We start from the raw sequence: 20,701 nt of genomic DNA on the forward strand, positions 1-20,701 counted from the left end.
ATTCAACATCAAAAATTCTCTTTTTATCATTTACCTACTCGAGGACGAGCAGGAATTAAGCTTGGGGATGCTTGATACGTCTCCAACATATCTATAATTTTTGATTGTTCCATGCTATTATATTATCTGTTTTGGATGTTTAATGGGCTTTGTTATGCACTTTTATATTATTTTTGGGACTAACCTACTAACCAAAGGCCCAGTGCAAATTGCTGTGTTTTTGCCTAATTCAGTGTTTCGCAGAAAAGGGATACCAAACGGAATCTGTTGGGGATATTACTACTGGAGGTAAACCGGCCTTGTGTAGCTGGGTTGACTCCTTGAAGATTAGAATCCCATAAAGATGCAAGGATGATGGCACTTCATGGAGGCCCAAGGCCCGAAGGCGGGTTAAAGCCTGTAAATATAAACCGGCTTAGTCATGTAATTTGTAAGATAGGAAGGATAGAGACCGAACTGGATACGTTTATGATCCGGCTTCGGGACTCTGTAAACCGGCGGGCGTCAACCTATGTATATAAAGGGACGACCCGGCAGCGGTTTAGGGACAGACAACAACTCGAGAGCCAGACAAAGCGGATTCGCTCCCTGGCCTTCGAAACCCTAGCAATACCAATCACAACTAGACGTAGGCTTAGTATAAAAATTCCCCATGTCCCCTTGTCCGGTTTAACCCCTTAAAGCTAAACCGTAGCGATGGCTCCACGACTAAGTCCTTTCACAAGGACATCTTCCGTGACAAACCCACGACAGTTTGCGCCCACCGTGGGGCTATCGCACGATGGTTTTGAGTTCTTGAAGGGCAGCTTCGATGGACTTAAGGGATACGCTGTGGGCCGGATGACGAAGAGTCGTCGCGGCAAGCTCTACATCGATAACGCGGGATGGGGTCCCGAGGCCGATTCAATCGAATACGGGTACCGGGTCCCCTTTGGTGGGATTCACGTCTTCATCGGCAAGATCGGCGAACCGGCCCTTGAGCCGGACATCTGCACCAACATCATCGAAATGGCTCGGCATGCAAGTCCTTCGCCGGTTCAGGCCGAGGCAAGGCATGTTTTTGTGGGTGTCATCCATGGATCGAGGTATGAGGATGGACCGGTGTCCGATGGAGAGACCGTGGTCTGTTCTGATGACGAGTCTTCTGGAGAGACCGAATCACTTTACCAGTTGCAGGACGGCCGGATTGATGGAGGATCCGAGGGCAACAGTATTTCGGATTCCCCTGATCTACCAAACCGGTCCACCATCTTCATGGCCGGCACACAATCGACGCCTCATTCATCTACCGCCGCAGCAATGCTCTCCGGTTCAACAACGGCCACACCAGCAGGGGCAGGAAGCTCGGCGCCGCCTTCGGCCCAAGTCCTGTCTGATTTGTTCGACGCTTTGGCAACGTTGATGGCCGCGGAGGTGGATGCAACAGCCAGGGATCAGCACAATGCGGAGATTGCAAAGGTAAAAGATCAGATAGCCCAGGCTAAAGCGGACCTGGCAATAGAGAATACTAGGATGGCTACAGAGCGGGCTGAATTGGAAGCACATGCCTACCAGATTAGACTGGATCAGAATGCTTTAGAGGAAGTCATGCGAAGAAGGTATCGATCACGTCTCCCATCGGTTTATGAGCCGCAGAATCTCTTCAACACACCAGGAGCAGGTGCTGGTAGCCAACCCACACTAAACCGGGCGGGGGCGCCGGGAACAGGAGCGCCGGTTCAACCGCGCACGACAGACCTGCCTCGCCAGAACAACATTGTGCCACAGTATGTACCAACACCGCCCATGCATTATTCCAACCCTTTGGACAACATTGTGGCCGCCGCTTCATGCCTGGCGGCCCTCCCAATCGACGGCGAGTCACCAGTTGCAGTGGAAGCACGTCGGGCTAGGGATCTCCTTCAAACAGCACTAAATCAACAGCAGGCGTATTCACACAGTCGTGAGAGGATTCATTCCACTTCCCGTCCAAGCCGGAGCTATAGCAGACACGTGGAGGATGAACCGGCCGTGTCCAGTAGTGCACGTCGCCGAAATTCACCACGAGGGAACAAACCGACCGGGGGAGGCGCTAATGCGCAAGATGTTGTGGACCATGGCCGCGCACGTCGGGAGGCCGAGTTGGCGGCTCGACACGGAGCACGACAACATACTCCGGTTCACCCCACGGCCTCCGTGGAGCCAGGAGTGATGTTCAGTTCCTTAGGGGTGCCGTGTCTAACCCCCGCTTTGCGTAATGTGAGACTGCCCAAGGATTTCAAGGGACCTCGTAAGGTACCAAATTACACTGCCGATTTGCAACCAGAAGCGTGGGTGGAGAGCTATGAGATGGCAATGGAGATGTTAGATGTGGATGAGGCAGTGTGTGCTAAATATTTCACCATGATGTTGGAAGGAACAACTCACACTTGGTTGAAGAGCTTGCCGACCAACTCTATTGGATCATGGGCCGAATTGAAGCACCGGTTTATCCAAAACTTCAAGGATACGTGTAAGAAGCCGATGTCAATCGTGGATCTGGCCGCTTGTGTCCAAGAGGAAGGGGAGTCCATGACCCATTGGGTCAAACGGGTCTCAGCAATTTTGCATTCATCAGATCGTATCAATGCAGACACTACAGTGTTAACATTGAGGTCAATTGCCATTTCAAACCGCTAAAACAGAAATAGGGAAGGCTCAAACATCACTGCAATGATATGTCAACACTCATGGCCGCTTTGGTTAAATATGTCGATTCAGATAATACCAAGGATCCGGATTCAGAGGAGGACAAACCGGAGAAAGGTAAGAAGAACGGCAATGCCAAGGGTCAACAGCATAATCCGGCAGGCCATGGAAACGGTGGTAAGCGCAAGGCCGACAGTAGCTTAGACTTTGTTGCAAATACCAACGCGCAGGAGAATGGCCAGCTCCGTAAGGGCAAGCAGCCCTAGAGGGGTGGAGGTTCAGGCCCCAATTTGGAGCGCTTATTAAATCAGCCCTGTCCAAAGCATGGATCGAAGGAGAAGCCGGCATCACATCTTTGGAAGGACTGTTATATCATGCGGGATTTCAAGAATTCCAATATGTTCCAATATGACAACGGCCCGCCCGGCGGTTTAGGAGGAGGTTTCCATGGGCCGGGTTATGGAGGTGGTGGTTCCGGTTCAGGGTTTCCAGGCAACCAAACCGGACACGTCAATCAAGGGCACCAAGGCAACCAGGGAGGTTACAACCATTAGGGGAATCAACAGCAGCAGTCAGGTTATCAGAGCAATCCCAAACAGCTGAACAACGGGCAATATCATGTCTTCATTACTAGTTTGTGCAAACGTGATCAGAAGCTTCATAAAAGGGCAGTAAACTCTGTTGAGCCGGTAGTACCTCAGTATTTACGCTAGTCTGAGCAACCTATTTTGTGGAGTAGAGATGATCACCCACCCCGGGTTGATAATCCAGGTCACTTGGCCTTGGTGGTAGCCCCTCAAGTTGGGGGATACAAGTTCACTAAAGTGCACATGGATGGGGGAAGTAGTATCAATATTTTGTATTATGATACATTCCGCCGTATGGGGTTGACAGATAAGGATCTTAAACCGTCAAATACAGTCTTTCATGGTGTGGTGCCTGGTAAGTCTGGATATCCTGTTGGCAAGATAGCTTTGGAGGTAGCTTTTGGAGATGACTATGATTCAAGGTCAGAAACATTAACATTTGAGGTGGTAAAGATCAAAAGTCTGTACCACGCCTTGTTTGGGCGTCCGGCTTATGCTAAGTTTATGGCAAGGCCATGTTATGTTTATCTACAAGCTTAAAATGCCAGGTCATAAAGGGACTATCACAGTACATGGAAGTAGAAAGATTGCTTTGGAGTGTGAAGAAGGTGATGCGGCTTATGCTGAGTCGGTTTGTGCCACGGAGGAGTTGAAATTCTATAAGGAGCAAGTTGATCCGGCAGACCATGACCTCTTTGAAAAAGCCAACTACAGAACATGATCCAGCGTTGAAGTTCAAATCGGCTACAGACACTAAGATGGTTGACTTTGTTCCTGGCGATTCATCCAAACAATTCAGCATCAGTGCTAACCTGGATCCCAAATAGGAAAGCGCGCTCATCAAGTTCATCCGTGAGAATCGGGACATCTTTGCATGGAAACCTTCTGACATGCCAGGTACCGAGGGAACTCGCTGAGCACACACTCAACATTGATCCTAAGTTTAAACCGGTCCGGCAGTTCCTCCGCGTTTCAATGAAGAGAGACGTAAGGCTATAGGTGAAGAGGTAGCCCGTATGTTGGCCGCAGGGTTTATTGTCGAAGTTTTTCATCCAGAGTGGTTAGCTAATCCGGTGCTGGTTCTTAAGAAAAATGGCACTTGGCGCATGTGTGTGGACTATACAGATTTAAACAAGGCTTGCCCTGCAGACCCCTTTGCTCTCCCTCACATTGATCAGATAATTGATGCTACGACGGGTTGTGACCGTTTGTGTTTTCTGGATGCCTACTCTGGTTATCATCAGATCAAAATGGTGGTTAAGGACCAGGAGAAGACAACTTTCATAACTCCCTTTGGAGCCTTCTGCTATGTTTCCATGCCTTTTGGACTCAAGAGTGCCCAGGCAACTTACCAGCAATGTGTTCAGAATTGCCTTCATAAACAAATTGGGCGCAATGTTCATGCATATGTGGATGATATTGTGGTCAAGTCTAGAAAGGAGGAGACATTGATAGATGATCTACGAGAAACCTTTGACAATCTCCGGGTTTACAAGATGATGCTCAATCCGGAGAAGTGTGTCTTCGGTGTCCCGGCAGGCAAGCTCTTAGGCTTTCTGGTATCAAACAGAGGCATTGAGGCTAATCCGGAAAAGATTGCAGCAATTACATCCTTGGCTAAACCGGCGTGTATTAACGATGTTCAACGTCTGGCCGGCCGGATTACAGCCTTGAGCCGGTTTATCAGTCGCCTTGGAGAGAAGGCCATCCCTTTATATCAGATGCTCAAGAAAACAGATAACTTTTTCTGGAGCGAGACAGCTGATAAGGCGTTCGAGGATCTGAAGAGGCAGCTAGCTGAACTGCTCGTGCTTGCAGCACCGATCGATAAAGAGCCATTATTATTATATGTGGCTGCTAATGCCCGGGCTGTTAGCGTAGCCATTGTGGTAGAGCGCAAGGAGCTTGGCAAGGAATATCTGGTTTAACGGCCGGTTTATTATATCAGCGAGGTGCTCATTGAGTCAAAGCAGAGGTATCCGCATTGGCAGAAGCTGGTGTATGGGGTGTTTATGGCGAGCCGGAAGCTTAAACATTATTTTCAGGGCCATCCTATCACAATGGTCAGTTCAGCCCCTCTGGGTGACATCATTCAAAACAGAGAAGCAACTGGCTGGATTGCCAAGTGGGCTATTGAGCTTGGACCTCATGGGCTCAAATATATACCCCGCACAGCGATCAAATCCCAGGCACTCGTGGATTTCATCAATGATTGGACGGAGTTACTTGCACCTGAAGAGAAGCCAGATAATACATACTGGACTATTCATTTTGATGGATCCAGACAGTTGGAGGGCTCGGGGGCTGGAGACATACTAACTTCCTCACGAGGTGACAAGTTTTGTTATGTCCTCCGTTTAATGTTCCCTTGTACTAGTAATGCGACTGAATATGAGGCTTTGCTCCACGGTCTTCAGATGGCTAAGGAGATGAATTTGAGCCGGGTTAAGTGCTTCGGCGATTCAGATCTAGTGGCTCAGTAGGTGTCTGGCACTTGGGATTCTAAGGACCCACTCATGGCTGCATATCAGCGAGAGGTGGACGCAGTGGCTGGTCACTTTAAAGGTTATCAGGTGGACCATATAGACCGGCGGAAGAATGAAGCGGCAGACGCTTTAAGTCGTCTTGGTTCCCAGCGTAAACCGGTCCCGCCCAATGTCTTTCTTGATGTGTTGCATAATCCGTCAGTCAAAGTGCCAACCGAAGAAGATTTGGCTATTCCTGATCCGGAGGCTCAGTTGGTGGCAGCTCTGCATGCCATACCGGATTGGACGATCCCATATCTGGCTTACATGAACCGGGGCGAGTTACCAGACGATGAAACGTTGGCTCGACAGATAATCCGGCGTTCCAAGTCCATGACCATACTCAACGGGGAGTTACATCGTTACAGTGTTTCAGGAGCAATTCAGCGCCGTGTTTCTCCTCAAGAAGGTTGTGAGATTTTGCGAGAAATCCATGAAGGGGATTGCGGTCACCACGCCAGTTCAAAGTCATTGGTTGCCAAAGCTTTTCTCCATGGTTTTTAATGGTTGACGGCGCATGCTGATGCGGAGGATTTAGTCAAGAGATGTGATGGATGTCAAAAATTTACCCGCCATGTGCACGTTCCGGCTCAAGAGTTGTGGATGATTCCAATTACGTGGCCGTTTGCAACTTGGGGGCTTGATATGGTTGGACCCTTCAAGCGTTCTAAGGACAAAAAGACCCACCTGTTAGTAGCAGTTGATAAATTCACTAAATGGGTGGAGGCAGAGCCAGTCAGCAAGTGTGATGCAGCCACGGCGGTTCAATTCATCAAGAAGGTGATATTCCGGTTTGGTTTTCCACACAGCATTATAACAGATAATGGTACTAATCTGTCAAAAGGGGAGATGGAAGAATTCTGTCAACGTGAGCACATCGGCTTGATCTAGCGTCGGTGGCTCACCCCAATCTAATGGTCAAGAAGAAAGGGCAAACCAAGAAATTCTACGGGGTATCAAACCAAGGCTTATGGTTCCCTTAAAGCGGACGCCGGGTTGTTGGGTTGAGGAGCTACCTTCTGTGTTATGGAGCATCAACACCACACCCAATAGGTCTACGGGTTACACACCTTTCTTCATGGTCTATGGAGCGGAGGTGGTTCTTCCTAGTGACATCCATCATGATTCACCCCGTGTGGCAACTTATGTTGAAGCTGATAATGAGAAGGCACGTCAGGATTCACTGGACCTGTTGGATGAAGAGCGTGATCTTGCAGCAGCACAATCGGCGATTTATCAACAAGATCTCTGACGTTATCACAGCCGCCGGGTTAAAACCAGAACCTTTCAAGAAGGTGATTTGGTGCTCCGGCTCATCCAGGATTAGACTGATATGCACAAGTTATCCCCACCTTGGGAAGGACCCTTTGTGGTCAGCAAAAATTTGCACAACGGATCTTTCTACCTCATTGATGTTCGAGAGCATGAAGACTCACGTCAATCGGAGGAGGAGACCAAGCGGCCATGGAACATAGCTCTCCTTCGGCCTTACTATACTTGAAGCCATAGGCTCCTCATCTGTACATATTTATGACAGTGTATATATTATATAATAAACCGGAGCCTCCGTTATAAGCGGGGTATCTGTTCTTTTTATATCCTGTGTGAGCTTTTACAAGTTAACTGACAAAGTGGAGTTTTTGTTAATCCGGCTTTAGCAGCTGCATAGATATAAAGAAAATCACTAGGGGGCTTGGTCATATTTGAACTACAGCTACACCTCTTGATCGGTTTTTATACCACGAAGGGATGTCACTAGGAGGCTTGGTTGTCCTCACACCATAGCTACACCTCTTGATAGGTATTTAAGCCACAAAGGGAAAAATTTGTGGAGCCAAAGAGAGTGTCGTACACAGTACAGACTCAAACATGGGCACACACTGAGCATCGCTCACAAAGTTACTTGGGGGCTCTTTTTTTAAAGCAACAAAGAGTTTGAAAGGACCCTCGTAATTGGCTATCAAGCCACGACTTGGAAGCCTGGTGTATTCACCTAAAAACCCGGGTTAACCTGCCTTCATCAAGTAAGCCACTCCTGTCCAGGAAATCCTAGTATGACCCATCGAACGTTTGACAAGTCAATCTTTTACATACCCTAAACTTGTCATAGTTAAACCGATGATTGGTTAATTGGAGGCCCATCTTAAAAGGCTTTGTTAAATGGTTTAACTCAGAGGCCTGGCAGCCCATGAAAAGCCTCGATCTGGAGCCTGGCAGCTTGTAAAAAGCCTTGCATATTTTCCTGTTTGAATTTTGTTTGTTGAAAATCATAAGTATTTTTTGGTAAACTGGTGTCCTTGACCTGGCTTGCTTCTCAACTACAAGTTGTGGGCACATGATCAATTATAAACCGGTGTTCATTGACCCGGTCTGGTTTGACTAAATCGCCAGTGTTATAAAGAAAATCTGGTGGTTATCCCAGTCCGGTTTAATATATAGACCGGCATTATGAAGATGGAGTTATCAACGTTCCAGATTGGTATTAACACCTTTGCCGTATACATGTTTGGTCAACCAATGAGGTATGTTATGTACATTACTTTTTGTACAAACACTTGATTATTCATCTAGGTACTATATACTTCTTGGACATCATGACACGTCTAGCGGTAAACCGCTAGATACTTTTAAGTTGTTGTACCCGGGAACGCAATTCATCATGGGTTATGCATAAATATATCCCAAAGGGCGGCACAGATTGTCACAAAGTATTACCAAACATGCTCGATGGCATGGCAGATAACGGAGTTTCAGCTATCCTATTACATGAAGCTTCAAAGCGGCTCAAACAGTATCATTGTTTTTCACAATAGCCATATAAACCGGCGACCGGATCAGGACTCTTCATCGCGACGGTTTGATGGTTGAGGGTCAGTTGGTGTAGGCACTTCTTCATCCATCCCCAGACGCCGGAAATCAGTCGTTGACCAATCGATTCCGGTTAACGCTTGGAACACTGCTTCCTCATGGATAAGATTGGAAGGGTTAATATCAGGGGCGTAAGTGTGCTTACGAATCGGAGGCACAAGTTCTTCGACTTCATGGATGTCGGCCGGCTGTCTTTTCCCTTCTGCATCATAAAACGGCTGAAAATGGGACAAATCGGTATCATTAGCCAACTTGCTGGCTGCTGGCCACATCTGTTTGGTCAGCCGCCGAAGATCATCATTGTTGAAGTTTGAACCGTCTTCTTTAACGCCTGGGTACCCTTTAATGATATCCTCCGCTTCAAGGTCTGGAATCCAGGCTTTGGCTCGAATAAGGGCGGTTAAAGCTCCTGCTCTGGAAGCTGCTCTCTTCAACTCGGCAATACGGGCCGGTAACGTGCCCAGCTTCTCAAGGGTTTCCTTAATCAAAGTTGGAGCCGGTTTGTTATAAGCTGCCGTGCTAATAACCCGTTGAGACCCAGAGTATAGCTGTTCAACCAATGTATATGCCGCTTTGAGCTTCATCCGCATATCTGTACCAAGATGAGCGATCCAAGTGCCTGCCAAAGATTTTATCAACATTTTGGTCAGTTATAAGATTCATCGACTGGCACAACACACATAAGCAGACACTTACCAAAGATAGCAGATGTCATAGCATTGATTTGGCATTTCAAACCGGCTAGTTCTTCAACCACAGGCTTCAGGGCTGCCTCGGTGTCTACAACTCTTTTGGTTAAACCGGATTTCTCGGTTTCCCATTTAGCACACTCTTGGTTGAAGGATTCTTTCAGCTTTTCCATTACGGCCAGGGCCTGGGTCAGCTCCTCTTTGGCTTCTCCAGCCCCGGCTTGTTGTGACTTCACATTCTCTTGCAAGTCAGAATTTCGGGCATCTTTGCTTCTCAGTTCAGTCTGCCACGTTGAAGGTATGTTAAACAAACAACATATATATGTGCTAAAGTACAAAGCGTATAAAAAAGTTATGCACTTCATACTTGGGGGCTAATGCCTATTTGCTCTCAAGTACTACACTTTATACAAGTCTCCAGAACAATGCAAGCATTATCCTTGACACTTGGGGGCTAATGTGCGTCTGTTCTAAAACGGATGTGTGGATTAAAAACCGGATTAACTTGCCAAGTTAAACCGGCCTTTGGGGGCTATGTTACAGAAAGTTATCTATTTTTTTTCAAGATGAGTCTTATCTATTATTAGCGACCTGCCATTGCAAGGACCAATGATGAGATGCTTAAAGTGTTACACAGACCCGGTTTGTCATTAACAATTATAAAACGGCCCTGAGGGCTACTTGGGATAGTGTTTCAGCTATAAATCAATATACAAAGGGAGAGGAATTTACCTCATATCGCTCTTTCATCAAGTTCACCAAACTGGCTTCATAATCCCGGTTTGAGTGCAGACGGTTCAAGAAGCCAGAATGAAGCTCATCAGCGTTAAGATGAGCATAGCTTGATAAGTCGCTGCTCCATTTACCTTTATCCCGGGCAGCTTGCTCTTATTTGGCACTGTGCTGAGCTAAAATGACGGGATGGCCAGGAGAGCTGTGGCCCATTCCAGTAATAATAACATCATCACCTTGGCTTTCAGGATTTTTGGTTGATGATACTGGAATTTCAGTGTCTTTCACCGAACTAGCTCGGTTTGGTTCTGTCGGTTCAGTATCAGGTGCAGCAGGCTCAACATCTGTTGGTTCATTGGTATGTTGGCCTTCATGGGGTGGATCATCAAAAGTAGCTTCAGGATGAGGGCCTTCCGGTTCACCAGTCTGTTCCGGTTCACCTCTTGGTTCTTCTTCTTCGGCGACAGGGTCTTCTGGCGGATTGGTGACCCGAGCTTTCTTGCTGTGTCTGGCTTTGGCCCTACAAACAGAATAAAAAAGGATTAATGTCCTATTCAAAGGATTTATGGCGCATTGAAATGAAAGGTTTTTACAACTCACCCGGCCACAGTTTTCAAAGGGAGGAGTTGAGTTGCTGTCGATTCACGAGAAGATGAAGGAGGTGTCACCTGATAATTTGAATCGGACGGATTAAGAGGCTGTCTGAAATAACCTGCCTTGGGGTAAGAATGGTCAGAAGTAGGAGAGACCTCAGACCGGCACTTCCGAACCAGAGTATCAGGTAAACCGGCTGAAGTGACCTGTTGGCCACTGTGCCGGGTTGTCCGGCGAGCTTCATGCTGCTGAGTCTTCAAAATAAATGTTGGATCCAAGTGAGCAAGAGGATGAGAAAAGCTTACTTTCCGGACTGCTTGGCGAGTTTTTTGTGTTGGCATAGAGTCTGAACCGGAGGAAAGGGTAATTACCTCTACGTCATCAGCTTGACTAGCTTCTGCGTCCTCCTGAGGAAGATCATTGTTAATGGGATGCATGAAAAGAGAGCCAAGTGAGTCAAGTTCTACCTCAACTTCTGGATCATCAGTATCATCATCAAGCTCCATATTAATCCGGGCAGCCGTTTTCCATTTTGACGTCCGTTTTACGGCTTTGGTCTTTGGGCAGGATGGCTTGACGGCTTTGTCTCCAGTCGGCTTTGCCGCTTTATCTACAGTTTCCGTTTCCAGAAGGGGTCATCACCCTACATATAAAGAAGAAGGGTTACAGGTTGCATAAGTTAAAGATATTAGAGATGAAGAGGAAGTATAATGCTTACAGCAGGCGGTTTGTTCCTGGCATAGAAGGGACTCAGACTGGTTTGACTACAGATCAGTTCCGACTCATTTAGGATCTTCTTTACACCTTCAGTGACTTCTTCCTCAGATAATTGGATATTGCAATGGCATTGAGGGTCATCAACCTCACCGGTATATTCACACATTAAATCAGGACGCCGGCTTAGCGGCAAGATACTCCAGGATATCCAACAGCGCACAAAATCCACGCCTGTTAAACGTTTGCCATAAAGGCCCGGAGTTTGGCGAGTTGAGGAGCATATTTCGCCCTTTCTGAAGAGCTCAGGCATTGTTGCATGGGGTGAGTATTGGATAGTCTGTGATCACGAAAGCCGGGGAGGGGATTTTCATCTTTAGGAGAAGTGTCTCTGCAATAAAACCAAGTTTGATTCCATTCCTTTGGGTGACTATGCTGTTTGGCATGAGGAAATTCAACTTCTTTCCGTTTTTGAATCGAGACACCACCAAGTTCTGTGTTCGGGCCATTTACAAACTCTGTGCGCCGGTTTAAGTGAAAGAAATCCCGGAACAGTTCTGCTGTTGGTTCTTCTTGTAAGTATACTTCACAGAAGACCTGGAAATTGCATAAATTGGAAACCGAGTTGGGACCAATATCTTGTGGATGAAGTTGGAAGCTGGCAAGCACATCTCAATAAAACTTTGACCCTGGCGGTTTGAAGCCACGGCCTATATGGTCAACGAAGACCACCACCTCGCCCTTCCTTGGGGTTGGAGGATTTTCTGTTCCTGGAGCTCGCCATTTGATTTCAGTTTTCTTAGGCAGGGAGCCAATGCTAACCATCTCATTCAACTGAGTCTCAGTAACCCGGGAACGAGCCCAGTTGTAGGCAGTGAATTGTTTGGCCATTGTGAAACAAACAAGCTAAAAATGAAAGACCGGTTTATAAATTACGCATGATTATATGCAAGAGACAAGGGAGTAAGAAACATACTGATATGTGAAATGGTGTAAACCGGAGACTAATGCAATAAGGGAAAAATGTAATACTAGCACAGGATTACTCAGACACTGTTAAACCGGAGCATAATTATGAAGGTAAAATGCTCCTCCAGTTTATCAGAGGGCTAATGGAATAGACTGCTTATACAAGGTTAAACCGCCTATGTTGGTGCAAGGAGAAACATATCTCACAGGGATATAGAAACAGATCTCACAGTGACATATGAAATTTTCGGATCTAAGATAAGACAGAAAAATAAAAATAATTGGATCTAGAAGGGGTGCAGAACCGACGCAACTTATGAAGGACTAGATCAGTTCTTTGCGCATAAGGGTTTGTGGTGACAAGGGAAGGTTAGCTACGGCAAGGAGTACGTCAGATATGAAGTATTCACCTAAAGGCCATGAAAGAGCAACACTGAAAGCTCTGATGAACCTCAAGAACAGCGAAGAACAAGGAAACCCTAATGGATCTAAGAAAGAAAGGGGAAAAGACTTACTGCGACGGCGGAAGCAGCGGAAGGGCGCTGTGGAACTCTGGTGCGAACAGGTTGATGCAGCGGCCAACGGTGAAGCAGAGGCGGAGTTCGAAGATGATGACGGCGCTCGGGTGCGGGGTCGTCGAGAGGAAGAAGAAGAGATGAATGGGTAGCGGAAAGAAAAGAAAAGGGGTCCGCTGTCCCTATTTATAAGGCAAAGAGATGAAACGGCAAGTGCGGGAATCGAGGAGCCCAAAAATGGATAAGTTAATAAGGGTGTCGCCTCGATGGCTGAAGACATATTAAATGAATGTAATCTTCGACATCAACGGATGGATGATGTCAGGATGGTTTATCATAATCTTGAAGTATGACGTCACGGCGGTTTACAAGATCGAGGTGAAGAGATGAGGGAAGAAATTTTCTAATTATAGAAGATTGACATGAACGAGTTCAAACCAATCTGGGGCCTAATGTTGGGGATATTACTACTGGAGGTAAACCGGCCTTGTGTAGCCGGGTTGACTCCTTGAAGATTAGAAGCCCATAAAGATGCAAGGATGATGGTGCTTCATGGAGGCCCAAGGCCCGAAGGCGGGTTAAAGCCTGTAAATATAAACCGGCTTAGTCATGTAATTTGTAAGATAGGAAGGATAGAGACCGAACTGGATATGTTTATGATCCGGCTTCGGGACTCTGTAAACCGGCGGGCGTCAACCTATGTATATAAAGGGACGACCCGGCAGCGGTTTAGGGATAGACAACAACTCGAGAGCCAGACAAAACGGATTCGCTCCCTGGCCTTCGAAACCTTAGCAATACCAATCACAACTAGACGTAGGCTTTTACCTTCCTCAAAGGCGCCGAACTAGTATAAAAATTCCCCGTGTCCCCTTGTCCGGTTTAACCCCTTAAAGCTAAACCGTAGCGATGTCTCCACGACTAAGTCCTTTCACAAGGACATCTGCCGTGACAAACCCAAGTCAGAATCCAAACGGAATGAAACCTTCGGGCGAGTTACTTTTGGAACAACCGCAATCCAGGAGACTTGGAGTGGACGTCAAGGAAGCAACGAGGCAGCCACAAGGTAGGAGGGCGCGCCCCGGGGGGTAGGTTCGCCCCACCCTCGTGGGCCCCTCATGGCTCCACCGACCAACTTCTTTCGCCTATATATACTCATATAGCCTGAAAACATCAGAGAGCACCACGAAACCCTATTTCCACCGCCGCAACCTTCTATACCCGTGAGATCCCATCTTGGGGCCTTTTTTGGCGCTCCGTCGGAGGGGGAATCGATCATGGAGGGCTTCTACATCAACACCATAGCCTCTCCGATGATGTGTGAGTAGTTTACCACAGACCTTTGGGTCCATAGTTATTAGCTAGATGGCTTCTTCTCTCTCTTTGGATCTCAATACAAAGTTCTCCTCGATTCTCTTAGAGATCTATTCGATGTAATTCTTTTCGCGGTGTGTTTGTCGAGATCCAATGAATTGTGGGTTTATGATCAAGATTATCTATGAACAATATTTGATTCTTCTCTGAATTCTTTTATGCATGATTTAATATCTTTGCAAGTCTCTTCGAATTATCAATTTGGTTTAGCCTACTTGATTGATCTTTCTTGCAATGGGAGAAGTGCTTAGCTTTGGGTTCAATCTTGCGGTGTCCTTTCCCAGTGACAGCAGAGGCAGCAAGGCACATATTGTATTGTTGCCATTGAGGATACAAAGATGGGGTTTATATCATATTGCTTGAGTTTATCCCTCTACATCATGTTATCTTGCCTAATGCATTACTCTGTTCTTATGAACTTAATACTCTAGATGCATGCTGGATAGCGGTTGATGTGTGGAGTAATAGTAGTAGATACAGAATCGTTTTGGTCTACTTGTCGAGGACGTGATGCCTCTATACATGATCATGCCTGGATATTCTCATAACTATGCGATTTTCTATCAATTGCTCGACAGTAATTTGTTCACCCACCGTAGAATTTGCTATCTTGAGAGAAGCCATTAGTGAAACCTATGGCCCCCGGGTCTGTCTTCCATCATATTATTTTCCTACCTACTTGCTATTTCTGTCGCCTTTTATCTTGCAATCTTTATTTTCCAATCTATAAAACAAAAATACCGAAAATAATTATCTTATTATCTTTATCAGATCTCACTTTTGCAAGTGGCCGTGAGGGGATTGGCAACCCCTTTATCGCGTTGGTTGCAAGGTTCTTATTTGTTTATGCAGGTATGAGGGACTTGCATGTAGTCTCCTACTGGATTGATACCTTGGTTCTCAAAAACTAAGGGAAATACTTACGCTACTTTGCTGCATCACCCTTTCCTCTTCAAGGGAAAACTAACGCATGCTCAAGAGGTAGCAGTGACAAAGAGTTCGCCGTAAAGAGGTACGTCGATGCAAGCTTTGACACCGATCTGGATGACTCTAAGTCTCGATCTTGATACATATTGAAAGTGGGAGCAATTAGCTAGAGTAGCTATGTGCAAAGCATTGTAGACATAGAAAATTTGCAAAATACATACGGTTCTGAATGTGGCAGACCCGTTGACTAAATTTCTCTCACAAGCAAAACATGATCACTCTTTGGGTGTTAATCACATAGCGATGTGAACTAGATTGTTGACTCTAGTAAAACCTTTGGGTGTTAATCACATGGAGATGTGAACTAATCACAGAAAGATGTGAACTATTGGTGTTAAATCACATGACGATGTGAACTAGATTATTGACTCTAGTACAAGTGGGAGACTGAAGGAAATATGCCCTAGAGGCAATAAGAAAGTTGTTATTTATATTTCCTTATATTATGATAAATGTTTATTATTCATGATAGAATTGTTTTAACCGGAAACTTAGTACATGTGTGAATACATAGACAAACAGAGTGTCCCTAGTATGCCTCTACTTGACTAGCTCGTTAATCAAAGATGGTTAAGTTTCCTAGCCATGGACATGTGTTGTCATTTAATGAGCGAGATCATATCATTAGAGAATGATGTGATGGACAAGACCCATCCGTTAGCTTAGCATAATGATCGTTCAATTTTATTGCTACTGCTTTCTTCATGACTTATACATGTTCCTCTAACTATAAGATTATGCAACTCCCGAATACCGGAGGAACACCTTGTGTGCTATCAAACTTCACAACGTAATTGGGTGATTATAAAGATGCTCTACTGGTGTCTCCGATGGTGTTTTTTGAGTTGGCATAGATTGAGATTAGGATTTGTCACTTCGTCTATGGGAGAGGTATCTCTGGGCCCTCTCGGTAATGTACATCACTATGAGCCTTGCAAGCAATGCGACTAATGAGTTAGTTGCAGGATGATGCATTACGGAACAAGTAAAGAGACTTGCCGGTAACGAGATTGAACTAGGTATGATGATACCGATGATCGAATCTCGGGCAAGTAACATACCGATGCTAAAGGGAACAACGTATGTTGTTATGCGGTTTGACCGATAAAGATCTTCGTAGAAAATGTAGGAGCCAATATGAGCATCCAGGTTCGGCCATTGGTTATTGCACAGAGATGAGTCTCGGTCATGTCTACATAGTTCTCGAACCCGTAGGGTCCGCACGCTTAACATTCAATGACGATCGGTATTTTGAGTTTATGTGTTTTGTTGTACCGAAGATAGTTTGGAGTCCCAGATGTGATCACGGACATGACGAGGAGTCTCGAAATGGTTGAGACATAAAGATTGATATATTGGTTGACTATATTCGGACACCGGATGAGTTCCAGGTGTCACCGGATAATTATCGGAGTGCCGGGGGTTATCGGAACCCCCAGGGGATCTAATTGGCCAACATGGGCCTTGTGAGAGAGAGGAGGGGGCCTTAGGGCTGGCCGCGCCCCCCTTTAGGAGTCCAAATTGGACAAGGAGGGGGGCGGCGCCCCCTCTTTCCCTCCCTCTCTCCCTCTCCTTCCTTTCCCCTTCCTCCTCCTAGTTGGACTAGGAAAGGGGTAGGAGGAGGACTCCTCCCCTCCCTGGCGCTCCCCAAGGGCCGGCCGGCCTCCCCCCTTTCTTCTTTATATATGGGGCAGGGGGCACACTAGGACACACAGGCTGATCATTGATCTCTTAGCCGTGTGCGGTGCCCCCTCCACCATAATCCACCTCGGTCATATCGTCGTAGTGCTTAAGCGAAGCCCTGCGCCGGTAGCTTCGTCATCACCGTCATCACGTTGTTGTGCTGCCGAAGCTCTCCCTCGACACTCAGCTGGATCAAGAGTTCATGGGATGTCACCAAGTCGAACGTGTGCAGATCGCGGAGGTGCCATACTTTTGGTACTAGGATCGGTCGGATCGTGAAGACGTACGACTACATCAACCGCGTTGTCATAACGCTTACGGTCTACGTGGGTACGTGGACAATACTCTTCCCCTCTCGTTGCTATACATCACCATGATAGATCTTGCGTGTGCGTAGGATTTTTTTTGAAATTACTGCGTTCCCCAACAATTTTTTTCATTATGTTTTGAAAGTCAAAATGGTGTTACAGAGGGAAAGGATGGTGTTTGAATTGCTAGAACATTTACGTACAGTGAACATGCTAGTACATGAGTGTCGTGTTTAAATTTCGAATTATTACGGGTTATTTTGGCATTTTTATGCATTAATTGAGTTTCTGGGCATTTAATGTGCATAATTCAAATTTGAACTACAAGCACATGCTCCAATGCACCAAAGTTTGCTGAAAAATCACATGTGTGTCTTTGGGTGAATTTATAGGTCCCATGCAAGAAATGGGAATAAAATTCAAACATCTGGGCGTCGTGGCTCGGCCGAAATAATTGAGAAACTTTGTTTTTTAATTCCTGTAAATCCAGAACATGGCTGAAAATCATGAAACTTGGCATGGTGTCATGACATGGCACCAACATGCTGCAGTAATTTTTTTGGCCGAATTGGGACAATCTTTGGTGTAAGCTTCTTGTAAACCGGAGCTTCCCTCAAGAAGGCCCGTGGTTTCGAGAGGGAACATGTCACCTCCGTGTGTGAAACGACATACGTACACTGCCTTCTCCTGCCTTAACTTTTGTACACTGGCAATTTAGACCAAATAAAAGTATCGTGCTAAATTTTGGAATTATTCCGTGTTTGTTTGGCCTATTTTATACATTAATTGAGTTTCTGGGCATTTAATGTGCATAATTCAAATTTGACTACAAGCACATGCTCTAGTGCATCGAAGTTGTTTGAAAAATCACATGTGTGTCCTTGGGTGAATTTCTAGGTCCCATGCAAGAGATGGGAGTGAAATTCAAACATTTGGGCATTATGGCTCGGCCGGAAAGATTGAGAAACTTGGTTTTTTAATTCCTGTAATTCCAAAACACGCCTGAAAATCATGAAACTTGGGATGGTGTCATGACATGGCACCAACATGCTGCGGTAATTTTTTTGGCCGAATTGGGACAAGCTTTGGTGTAAGCTTCCTGCAAACCGGAGCTTTCCTCAAGAAGGCTCCTGGTTCTGAGAGGGAACGTGTCATCTCCGTGTGCGAAACGACATACGTACACTGCCTTCTCCCACCTTAATTTTTTTACACACCCAGATTAGACCAAATAGAAGTATCGTGCTAAATTTTGAAATTATTCCGTGTTCGTTAGGTCTTTTTTATACATTAATTGGGTTGCAGCGCATTTAATGTGCATAATTCAAGTTTGAACTACAAGCACATGCTCCAGTGCACCAAAGTTGTTTGAAAAATCACATGTGTGTACTTGGGTGAATTTCTAGGTCCCATGCAAGAGATGGTAGTGAAATTCAAACATCTGGGTGTCGTGACTCGGCCGGAAATATTGAGAAACTTGATTTTTTTAATTCCTGTAAATCCAAAACGCGCCTAAAAATCATGAAACTTGGCATGGTGTCATGACATGGCACCAACATGCTGCGGTAATTTCTTCGGCCGAATTGGGACAAGCTTTGGTGTAAACTTCTTGCAAACCGGAGCTTCCCTCAAGAAGGCTCGTGGTTCCAAGAGGGAACGTGTCACCTCCGTGTGCGAAATGACATACGTACACTGCCTTCTCAAGCCTTAATTTTTTACACAGCTAGATTAGACCAAATAAAAGTACCGTGCTAAATTTTGACATTATTCCAGGTTCGTTTGGCCTTTTTAATACATTAATTGAGTTTCTGGGCATTTAATATGCATAATTAAAATTTGAACTACAAGCACAGGCTCCAATGCACCAAAGTTGTTTGAAAAATCACATGTGTGTCCTTGGGTGAATTTCTAGGTCCCATGCAAGAGATGGGAGTGAAGTTCAAACATCTGGGCGTTGTGGCTCGGCCGGAAAGATTGAAAAACTTGGTTTTTTAATTCATGCAATTCCAAAACACACATGAAAATCATGAAACTTGGCATGGTGTCATGACATGGCACAAACATGCTACGGTAATGTTTTTGGCCGAATTGGGACAAGCTTTGGTGTAAGCTTCTTGCAAACCGGAGCTTCCCTCAAGAAGGCTCGTGGTTCCGAGAGGGAACGTGTCACCTTCGTGTGTGAAACGACATACGTACACTGCCTTATCGCACGTTAATTTTTTTACACAGACAGATTAGACCAGATAGAAGTATCGTGCTAAATTTTGGAATTATTCCGGGCTCGTTTGACATTTTTTATACATTAATTGAGTTTCTAGGCATTTAATGTGCATAATTCAAATTTGAACTATAAGCACAGGCTCCAGTGCACCAAAGATGTTTGAAAAATCACATGGGTGTCCTTAGGTGAATTTCTAGGTTCCATGCAAGAGATGTGAGTGAAATTCAAACATCTGGGCATTGTGGCTCGACCGAAAAGATTGAGAAACTTGGTTTTTTAATTCCTGTAATTCCAAAACACGCCTGAAAATCATGAAACTTGGCATGGTCTCATGACATGGCACCAACATGTTGTGGTAATTTTTCTGTCCGATTTGCGAAGGCGCACACATTAACAATCAACAAAGTCATTTCGGAACAAGTGCTGTCATGTTACAAATTGGAAACACAGGTATTATTGAAACCGTGGGCGTTCGACTTACCAATTACATGCTGCCACGCGTCCCTTTTTTTATTGGCTAGGAGGTGCCGTGCGGGGTAGCTATTTGAGTATGGGAGGCGTGCGATCAAACCCCTGCACGTGCTCATCGGGAGGAGAGCCCTTTGACTGCTACCCGCCATGCACCTCCCTCCCAACGTCTCCATTAATGGCGCTCGAGCACCTGTTCTACGACGTGACTATATGTCTCACTGGACTGAGATTTAATAGAGAAAAATGAAAATCTGAAAAGAAAGTTTTGCATGGATCTTGATGTAAGATCTGACGGACCTATATAGCATCGACTGCGACTTATAGCAAGCATGATGAATATAAGGACGATGACATTGGATAATAATTGTCTTACATATATAGAAACATAATTAAAAAAGCCACATGCAGCAACGCCCGAAATACGCAAGTGCAAAAGAAGAAGGAAGACAATGATCTGGCTTGCTGATATCTACTTTCTTGACGCATTGCTGCGGGCCGGGGGAACTAGTCTCTGCAGCGAGCGGCGACGAGCTCTTTCTTATCCTCAAGATGCTGCTTGAGAGCATCCACGGATTTCTCCACCAGCCTTCTGCGCCCGATGCGCGGCATGGCATTCTCGTCCATAAGTTTCTCGACGATGACGCCAGTCCTCTTCAACAAGGCAGTGGTCTGCTCCTGCTGCTCGCACTTCCAATGATCTTCGCCCTCAGCAGGTCGCGCTCGGCCCGGAGCTTCGCATTGCTCTCATTTAGTTGCCGGATGACATCGGTAGACTGTTCAAATGAGGATTTCAGGTCATC

Source organism: Triticum urartu, chromosome 6 (genome assembly GCF_003073215.2).
Source record: "Triticum urartu cultivar G1812 chromosome 6, Tu2.1, whole genome shotgun sequence".
In the NCBI taxonomy this organism is placed as follows: domain Eukaryota; kingdom Viridiplantae; phylum Streptophyta; class Magnoliopsida; order Poales; family Poaceae; genus Triticum; species Triticum urartu.